Raw genomic sequence first — 10908 nt, forward strand, 5'->3', positions numbered from 1 at the left:
TTTGATACTGAATTAATCAATTAAGGATTGCCTTCCAACAAGCTCCCAAGTTTCCCATATTCTAGAAAGCAACAGATTCCTCAGTGTCTTGAGATCTAGTAGGGATGAAAGAGCGAGAAAACCTTCAGCCACCCCGCCCATTTACAACATCCAACTTACTTTTGAATAAGAATTAATTTGCTTCCCAAGCATTGGTAATTCTTTATAAAATAAGTTCTTCCTTTTTATTTGTTCTCAGAATCAGGTTGATGCTGGTGAAGCCACATTTATTGCCCAGTTACTCAAAAAAGGCAGGTGTGGACAAAGTTCCCCAACTGCTACAGTCCTTATGCTGATGATGCTCCCACAAGTGTTAGCAAGGGGATTCCAGGGGCCTGACCCAGAAATGAAGTAATCTATATCTCAGTCAGGTGGTCTTCCAGATCCTGCTGCTCTCATTCTGCTTGGTGATAGGTGTTGTCAAAGTAACCTTGTAAAATTGCCAGTGCATTCTGTATATCATACCTAATGCATCCACAGTGCACCAATGATGGAGGAGTGAACAAAGAATCTAATGACAAAAGTACTGATCAGGCCTCGAGTACTGTTGCCATCCAGGTGAACAGGGAGCATTCATTAATACTCTTGGTGGAAGAGGTGATCCACACATAGAAGACTACACAGCCTTGCCTCCTGTTCTTTTTCCATGGTAGCGATATGGTTGGTCCAGTTATGCTTCTGACCAATGGTAACTCACAGGATGGTGGTGGAAAAGGACTCAATAATGGCAGCACCTTGCTGAAGATATTCATTGTCTGGCACTTCTGTAGTGTGAATGTTACTTGTAATTTGACAGATCATGCCTGCACATTGTCCAAGTCCTATAATAGGCTAACATGGACTCCTCAATTATCAGTGAAACTGTGAATTGAATTGAACACTGAAATGTTTAATAGACAGCACCATTCTAGTGACTGGACACGATTCCCATTTATCCAATAGACGTCAATGTAATAATTACATTGTTACAACTTAGCTAGTAGGGTGTGAGAGGCAGTTGCATCCAGTGCACAGGACTTTAGTCCTGACAGATGTCATCAGGGCCCAGGATATTTACTGTATCCAGTGTATTTTACAAACTCTTGTAACTGTGGAATAAATTCAATTATCTTTATATCTGCATCCATGATGGTGGGCACCTCAAAAGGAGGAAGAGTTGATCATCCACTTGGCACTTTGGTTAAAGATACTTGCAAACGCTTTAGTCTCCCAAATCTTGTACTAAAATGCTGGGCCACACTATTGTTATGGATGGAGATGTTCATAAAACTTCCTACTCCCATTAATTACCTAATTTTGCAACTCTCAGCTGAATGTGGAGGAAATGAAAAGCTTTTCTTTCATCCATGGGCAGCTGGGCACATAGCTCTGCCACTTTAGTGATCGGAACACAGGCAAATTTATGAAGCTGGTACCTTAATCTTATTATCAGTGCTGCTCCTGCAATGCCCTTCTACACTCCCTATTTGGTTGGGTTGGTTTCCCAGGTTGATGGTGATGGTGGGATGAGGGAGTGTGCCAGCAACTGAAGTTACAGGTTCTATTGGCACACAAGACTGCTGCTGATACTTTACAACTGAATGCTGGTGGATGGTGAGCAAGGAATCTTAATTATTTTTAAAATCTTTTTGTAAAAATCTAATTTTTTTTGTAGTTAGCATTTAACTGAAATCTATAGTTTAAATTCTAAAGTTCCCAGCTTCAAGCTGGGCTTTAACAAGGTCTCCATGGATGAACAGTTGGGCGTAGTTAATTAAAGAAGCAACTGAAACTGGTTCCTGTGTGACTAGGTCAGCTAGCCTTTGTCTTGGGAGCATATAAAGCCAGTCAATTTAGTGCAACTTAGCAATTGAGTGCTGGGGGTTGGGTGATTAGGGGAGGAAGGGAAAGAGGTGTTCCTTTGTTTTTGCTTTTGGCATTTGATAACACGAGAGAAACAGCAGTCTTAAAGACCAAGGGGAGCCAGGCCTGAGGCCAGGGCAGGACCAGGAGCCAGCGCGAGAGGAGCGGCTGCCTTGGTAAGTATAGCTGGTATTTCTACTGTCCAGTCTCTAAAGCAAAAACTAGTCTTTAGTGTAGATCAAATAGTGTTTAAAGTACAAGAAGTAAGGTCCATAGTATATAGTCAATATTCTTTAAAATAGGGGAAGTAAGCGTAAAAGAAGTAATTTAAGAGCAAGTCATGACAGAGCAGCTCGGCCACGTGGAACATTCCTCCTGTGTGATGTGGGAAGTCAGGGACACTTCCATGTCCAGGGCAACCACATGCGCAGGAAGTGTCTCCAGCTGTAGCTACTCGAAATCTGTGTTTCGGAGCTTGAGCTGCAGCTGGAGTCACTGTGGAGCATAAGCAAGGCTGAGATCTTCATGGATAGCACGTACAGTGGGGTGGTCACACCGCAAGTAAAGAGTGCACAGGCAGAAAGGGAACAGGTGACTGCTAGACAGAGTAAAAGCACTAGGCAGGTAGTGCAAGAGTCCCCTGGGTCCATCTCCCTCTCTAACAAATTTTGTTAGATGGTTTCTCAGGGAAATGCAGCAAGAGCCAAATATTTGGCATCACGAGTGGCTCAGCTGGGGTGGGGGGTGGAGAGTCAGAGAACAATAGTGATAGGGGATTCCATCGTAAGGGGAACTGGTAGATGTTTCTATGGCCACAGACATGACAGCAGGATGGTACATTGCCTCCCTGGTGCCAGAGTCAAGGATGTCACTGAGCGGCTGCAGGACATTCTGAAGGGGGAGGGGGAGGGTGAACAGCCAAAGGTTGTTGTTCATATCAGTACTAACAACATACGTAAAAAGGGGGAGTAGGTCCTGAAAGCAGAATATAGGGAGCTAGTAAATAAATTAAAAAGCAGGACCTCAAGGGTAGTAATCTCAGGATTAGTCCCAGTGCCATATGCACTGAGATCAGGACTAGGAGAATAGATCAGATAATTGAGAGATGGTGGAGGGAGGGATTTAGATTCCTGAGGCATTGGGCTCAATTCTGGGGAAGATGGGACCTGTAGAAGCTGGATGGGTTGCATCCAACAGGACCAGGAACAATATCCTCGCAGGGGTATTCACAGGTACTGAGAGGGAGGGTTTAAACTAGAGTGGCAGGGGGATAGGAACCTGAGCAGGGAGACAGAAAACAGGGAAGCAAAGATAGAAATGAAATACAGAAAAGTAGAAAGCAAAAGTGGAAGGCAGGGTAAACAAGGGCTAGCAGCAAATAGGGCCAGAGTACAAAAAATGTGTAAAAATGTTAAAAAGACAAGTCTAACGTCACTGTAGCTGAATGCACAGAGCATTCACAATAAGGTAGATGAATTAACAACACAAATAGATGTAAACAGGTACGATATGATTGTGATTAAAGAGACATGGCTGCAGGGTGACCAAGGCTGGGAACTGAGTATCCAAAGGTCTTTGATATTTAAGAAGGACCAGCAAAAAGGAAAAGGAGGCAGCGTGGTGTTATTAGTTAAGGATGAAATCAGTGCAAAAGTGAGAAAGGATATTGGCTCAGAAAATCTTGATGTAGAATCAGTCTGGGTGGAGCTAAGAAGTAACAAGGGGCAGAAAACATTAGTGGGAGTTTTCTATAGGCCTCCAAACAGTAGTGGTAAGGTAGGGGACGGCATTAAACAGGAAATCAGAGATGCATGTATCAAGGATGCTACAGTAATCATGGGTGACTTTAATGTACATATAGATCGAGCAAACCAAATTAGTAATAATATTGTGGCGGATAAATTCCTGGAGTGTGTACAAGATGGTTTTTTTAGACCAGTATGTCAAAGAACCACCTAGGGAACAGGCTATCCTAGATTTGGTATTGTGCAATGAGAAGAGGTTAATTATTAATCTTGTTGTGCAGGGTCCATTAGTGAAGAGTGACCATAACATCTAGAATTCTTCATTAGGATGGAAAGTGTACTCCAATCCAAAGCTAGGGTCTTCAATCTAAACAAAGGAAAATACGAAGGGAGTCGACTCAAAAATTGAGGATCTTCATTAAAAGGCATGATGGTGGATAGGCAATGACTAATATTAAAGGTACAAATGCGTGCATTGCAACAGTTATACATTCCATTCTGGGGCAAAAACACAGCAGAAAAAGTGGCCCAACCGTGGGTTGCAAAAACGAAGAGGCAAATTACTCCCAGTGCCACATGCTAGCAAGATTAGGAATAGGAGAATACGTTAGATTAGATTTAAAGAGGAATCACAAAGTTGCTAGAAAAAGTAGCAAGCCTGAGGGTTAGGAACAGTTTAGAATTCAGCAAAGGAGGACCAAGAGATTGCTTAAGAGGAGCAAAATAGAGTATGAGATTAAAGTTGCAAGGAACATAAAAGAGGACTGTAAAAGCTTCTCTAAATATGTAAAAAGAGAGAGATTAGTGAAGATAAATGTAGGTCCCTTACAGTCCGAAATGGGAGAATTTATAATAGAAAGGAAATGGCACAGCAATTAAACAACTACTGTAGTTCTGTCTTCACAGAAGACACAAATAACTTCCCAAAATTGCTTTGGAACCAAGGGTCTAGTGAGAAGGAGGAATTGAAAGAAATTAGTATTAGCAGAAAGCTAATAAATCCCCAGGGCCTGATAATCTAAATCCAGGGTACTAAAGGAAGTGGCCGTGGAAATAGTGGAAGCGTCGGTTGTCGCCTTTCAAAATTCTGTAGATTCTGGAACAGACCCCGCAGATTGGAGGGTGGCAAATGTAACCCCACTATTTGAAAAAAGAGGGAGAGAGAAAATAGGGTATTACAAACCAGTTCGCCTAACATCAGTAGTCAGGAAAACGCTAGAGTCTATTATAAAGGGATGTGATAACAGGACACTTAGAAGTATCAACGGGATTAGACAAAATAAAGATGGTTTTATGAAAGGGAAATCACGTTTTGACAAACCTACTGGAGATTTAACGAGTAGAATAGATAAGGGAGGAACAGTGGATGTGGTGTATTTGGACTTTCAGAAAGCTTTTGATAAAGTCCCACAATTTAAAGCAAAATTTAAACACAAGAGATTGGGGGTAATGTATTGGCATGGATTGAGAATTAGTTAACAGATAGGAAACAAAGAGTAGGAATAATCAGGTCTTTTTCAGAGCAGCAGGCGGTGACTAGTGGGGTACCGCAGAGAATGGTGCTTGGGCCCCAGCTATTCACAATTATCAATGATTTGAGTGAGGAAACTAAATGTAATATTTCCAAGTTTGCTGACGACACAAATCTAGGTGGGAATGTTAATGGTGAGGATGACGTTAAGAGGCTTCAAAGCGATTTAGACAAGTTGAGTGAGTGGGAAAATACATGGCAGATGCAGTATAACATGGATAAGTGTGAATTTACCACTTTGGTAGGGAAAAACAGAATGGCAGAGTATTATTTAAATGGTGATAGATTGGGAAATGTTGATGTACAAAGGGATCTCCGTGTCCTTGTACACCAGTCACTGAAAGCAAGCATGCGGGTGCAGCAAGCAGTTGGGAAGGCAAATGGTATGTTGGCTTTCATTGAGGGTTTGAGTACAGGAGCAAGGATATTTTACTGCAGCTGTACAGGGCCTTGGTGAGACCACACCTGGAGTAGTGTGTGCAGTTTTGGTCTCCTTACCCAAGAAAGGATATACTTACCCTAGAGGGAATGCAGCGAAAGTTCACCAGACTGATTCCTGGGATGGCAGGATTGCCGTATGAGAGGAAATTAGGTCTTCTAGGCCTGTATTCACTGGAGTTTAGAAGAATGAGAGGGGATCTCTTGAAAAGTATAATACTGACAGGGCTGTACACACTGAAAGCAGGGATGAAGTTTCCTTTGGCTGGGGGGTCTAGAACAAGGGGTCACAGTGTAAGGATACAGGGTAAGCCAGTTAGGACTGAGATGAGGAGAAACCTCTTCAACTCAGAGGGTGATAAACCTTTGGAATTCTCTACCACAGAGGGCTGAGGAGGCCAAGTCACTGAATATATTTAAGAAGGAAATAGATAGGATTTCTAGACTCTAAAGGCATCAAAGGGTTTGGGGAGAGAGTGGGAGTATGGCATTGGAATACAAGATCAGCCATGATCATACTGAATGGCAGAGCAGGCTCGAAGGGCCGAATGACCTTCTCCTGCTCCTATTTTCTATGTTTTTAACACCTCATGGGTGGCTGGATGTGGGCTGCTAGATCTGTCCTTAGTCTGTCTCTGCAGCATGGCAATAGTACCAACTTACACAATGAAGGATGTTCTCACTATGAACAAGATACTGCCTTCACAAAGATTGTGGAGTAGTCCTTCCTCCAAATACTATCATAGACAGATCTATCTGTAACAGGTAGGTTGGTAAGGCAGAGTTCAACTAAATTCCTCCTTTTCTAGTTCCCTCACCACTTGATGTAGGCCCATTCTGGCCACTGTGTTCCTCAAATTGAGCCATCTTATCAGTTGCGGCTCTACCCTGCCACTCTTAGTGGTGGATATTGAAGTGCTCCAACTAGGGTACATCTTGGGCAACAGGGGTCTCTCTTCCCGGCTGTAGAACCACAAGAGAGCCCTGAATCACCACCTATAGGGAAGGCCCGCCATATTAAATGCCTCAGCAGCACTTAAGTGACCACTAGCGGGCATTCCTTGGGATCAAAGACCCCTGGGGCGGAAATCCCACTTCACCCCACCGCCCTCCCCAACCATAAACTGCCAGCTAATCAAAAGCCAGCAGCTCTCCATTCCAGGCAGTGCCACTGCAGGAACAGTGGCTGCTGCTTGCAATGTACCCACCAGAGGCCCAGGATCATCAAGGGGCCCCAGGTCAAAGGTGAGTGAGGGCAAAATGGGAGTCACGGGGAGGGAGGGAGAAGGGTCACGCGGTAGGGGTTCAGAAGAAAGAGCAGGGGTTGGCTCTCAGTGGGCCCTCTTTCTTGATGCTGGATCCCTCTGAAACAAGGACTCCCCTGGAAGCCCACAAGCAAACTTGACACTGTTTGCTTTTCAGGCTCCCCATGTGGCAACTGCTACACCCACCACTAGTTGAATACTAGCGTCGACAGGATAAGTCCCATAAGTGGGCATTAATTGCCCAGTTAAGGATCTCAATTGGCACCAGGACAGGATGGCTGTCCATGAACCTTCCACCCCAGACTCAAACAGGACAAAGGCAGGAAGGCACAGGGTAGGCCAGTTAGGACTGAGATGAGGAGAAACCTCTTCACTCAGAGGGTGGTAAACCTTTGGAATTCTCTACCACAGAGGGCTGACCACCTTGCACCCTCTCGGCCAATTATATGCCCTGCGCCTCCAAACTCACCTCAGGAATGGCATTAAATTTCCACTGTGTGTGCCTGCTTCAGTCAGTGCTTCCTCCAAGTATTATTCAAATAGAGGAATACTGACTCATCACCTCAGGGAGGCGGAGGCAGTAAATTAACAGCGTATTTCCTTGATATACTTTGAACTGAAGTTATAAGTGACTCTGTGGGGTCCAAAGTCAATGTTGAAAACACAAAGGACCGCTCCCACCAAACTGTATTTTAGTGAAACAACTCAGTTACTAGACATGACCATCACAGGCAGCTTCCTCCTGTTAAAAATCCCATTAAAACTTCCAACCTCTTCTCACAGCTCCACGCTTGTGCAATGATGAGCTCTATGGAAACCCCATGCACCACCAATATTTTCTTTCCATACTCCATTTATTTAATACACTTCAACGTTCTTGTTAGCCATCGTTTTGCAAAACCTTGGGCTTGGTCTCAAACTCACCCTGTAACCATCACCACCACATCCGACCTTCCTCCCCTCCTCAGGCAAACCTCCCTCTCCTCCCTCACCCAGACCTCGCCACCCACTTACCTGGATTTCCCGCCTCACCCATCACTTCCCCACCCAGACCTAGCCCCAACTCCTCCTCACCCCACTGGACCTACTCACTTAACCGCCTCCTCTCCCCCCGAAACTAACCACTCCCCCACACCCACCCCCAGACCTACCTCCCCCTCAATCTAACCCCTCTTCGGACAAGCCCTTTTCATCCGCTGCCCAGACCTAACTCTCCCTCAGGCTTGCACCACTCTCCCTCCAGCCCAGCCCACCCCCTGGTCCTGCCCCCTTTCCTCTACCCAGCCGTTCCGCCCCTCTCCGGATGTCCTCCCCCACACCCCCTCCATATCTCCAGATCTCCTTCCCCGACCCCCGTATCCCCATCGTCCCTCCCCGCCAGACCACATTCTCCCCCCACCCGCTGGACCTCCCTCAACAACCACCACCACAACACCCAGAACCCCCTCTTCCCCCGCCCCCAACCCCTCGTGCCCCCTTTCTCCCCGCCCCCAACACCCCAGACCCCCTTTCTCCCCACCCCCAACCCCTCGTGCCCCCTTTCTCCCCGCCCCCAACACCCCAGACCCCCTTTCTCCCCGCCCCTCCAACCTCTCGTGCCTCCTTTCTCCCCGCTCCCAACCCCTCGTGCCCCCTTTCTCCCCGCCCCAACCCCTCGTGCCCCCTTTCTCCCCGCCCCCAACCCCTCGTGCCCCCTTTCTCCCCGCCCCCAACCCCTCGTGCCCCCTTTCTCCCCGCTCCCAACCCCTCGTGCCCCCTTTCTCCCCGCCCCAACCCCTCGTGCCCCCTTTCTCCCCGCCCCCAACCCCTCGTGCCCCCTTTCTCCCCACCCCCAACCCCAACCCCTCGTGCCCCCTTTCTCCCCACCCCCAACCCCAACCCCTCGTGCCCCCTTTCTCCCCACCCCCAACCCCAACCCCTCGTGCCCCCTTTCTCCCCACCCCCAACCCCTCGTGCCCCCTTTCTCCCCACCCCCAACCCCTCGTGCCCCCTTTCTCCCCACCCCCAACCCCTCGTGCCCCCTTTCTCCCCACCCCCAACCCCTCGTGCCCCCTTTCTCCCCACCCCCAACCCCTCGTGCCCCCTTTCTCCCCACCCCCAACCCCTCGTGCCCCCTTTCTCCCCACCCCCAACCCCTCGTGCCCCCTTTCTCCCCACCCCCAACCCCAACCCCAACACCTCGTGCCCCCTTTCTCCCCACCCCCCCGACACCCCGGACCCCCTTTCTCCCCACCCCCCCGACACCCCGGACCCCCTTTCTCCCCACCCCGCCCCCCAGACTTACCCCCTCCTTCTCTGCTCTCGGTTCCGAGCTGTTGCGCCGCTTGTTACCCTGGAAACCGTTTCTCGCGATATTCGGCTCTTCTCCCGGATCGAGCTGTCAATCAGGCTGAACCGACTCCCTGATTGGCTGAAGGAGTAGCTGCACCAATGGTTCATTCTTTCAATGTTGTTCAACCTGCTCTTGTTCAAAATTGTTTTAACTCTAAAAGAAGCTGTTCTTGTTCAATTTGTTGATTTAGTTTATTAGGCTGGCTTTGAAAGAGCTGCTCTTGTTCAATCTCAGAATTGTTCCAGCGCAGAAAAGGGGGCATTCGGCCCATCGTGTCTATACTGGCTCTCCATAGGAGCAATTCACCTCGTGCCAGTTCCCTTATCCTGCACATCTTTCCTTTTCAGATAATAGTTCAATTCACTGTTGAATGCCCCCAGAGCACTAAACTCTCCAGCAGTGGATTCCAGATCCTGATCACTTGCTGTGCGAAATATTTTTTCCTCATTTCATCATTGTTTCTTTTGGAAATTTTGGAAATTGTCCTCTGGCTCTCAATCCTTTCACCAATGGGAACATTTTCTCCCTATCTACTCTGTCCAGACCCCTCATGATTTGGAGTACCTCCAGCAAATCTCCTCTCAACCTTTTCTTCAAGGAAAACAGCCCCAACTTCTCCAACCTATCCACATAACTGAAGTTCCTCATCCTTGGAACCAATCTTGTGAAGCTTTCCTGCACATTCTCTAAAACTTTCACATTCTTCCTAAAGTGTGGCACCCAGAACTGGATGCAATATTCCATTTGAGGTTTAACCAGTGTTCTACACAATTTTAACATAACTTCCTTGTTTTTTTACTTAATCCCTGTTAATTAAGCCTGAATGCTGTATGCTTTATTAACCACTTTCTTAACCTGTCCTGCTTCCTATATGATTTATGCACATATACACCTATGTCCCTCTGCTCTTGCACCCCCTTTATAATTGTATCCTTTATTTTACATTTCTTCTCTTCATTCTTCCTACTAAAATGTATCACTCCGCACTTCTCTGCATTAATTTTCGTCTGTCACTTGCCCACCCATTCCACCAAACTGTCTATGTATTTTCGAAGTTCTACACAGCCCTCCTTACAGTTCACAATACTTCCAAGTTTTGTATTGTCCACAAATTTTGAAATTGTTCCCTGTACACCAAGATGCACATCATCAGGGTGAGCAGGGATTCCAACATCAATTTCTGGGGAACTCCACTATAAACCTTCCTCCTGTCAGAAAAGCTTCCATTAAACACAACTCTGTTTCCTGTCACTCAGATAATTTTGCATCCATGTTGCTACTGTCCCTTTTATTCCATGAGCTCTAACTTTGCTCACAAGTGTGTTGCGCGACACTTTACCAAATGCCTTTTGGAGGTCCATGTACACCACATAAAGAACATTATCCTCATCAACCCTCTCTGCTACCTCATCAAAAACGCAAGCAAGTTAGTTAACCATGACTTGTCCTTATCAAATTCATGAATGTGTTTTGAAGTGTAGTTGTAACATAATTGTAAGGAAACGCAGCAGCTAATGTGTGCACAAAAATTCCCACAAACAGCAATGTGCTAATGACCAAATAATTTGTTTTGTGATATTGATGGAGGTTTAAATATTGGCCAGGATACCAGGGATAACTCCCTTTCAATTCTTTAAAATAGTGCTATAGAATATTTTACATCCTCTGAAGCAGGCAGACGGGGCCTCGGTTTGAAAGGCGGCACCCTCCACAGTG

General features: G+C 46.5%; 1 protein-coding gene across 1 annotated transcript in view; it reads right to left on the reverse strand.

Annotated features, from left to right (window-relative positions):
• The window catches only part of zbbx (zinc finger, B-box domain containing), a 145048-nt gene extending 135841 nt beyond the window's left edge, over positions 1 to 9207 (reverse strand). The window contains exon 1 of the mRNA XM_078564540.1: positions 9145 to 9207. The gene's annotated coding sequence lies outside the window, so the exon portion shown is untranslated. The remainder of the gene's footprint in view (positions 1 to 9144) is intronic.
• Positions 9208 to 10908: the final 1701 nt, after the last annotated feature.

This window comes from Cetorhinus maximus, chromosome 19 (assembly GCF_964194155.1).
Source record: "Cetorhinus maximus chromosome 19, sCetMax3.hap1.1, whole genome shotgun sequence".
Lineage (NCBI taxonomy): Eukaryota > Metazoa > Chordata > Chondrichthyes > Lamniformes > Cetorhinidae > Cetorhinus > Cetorhinus maximus.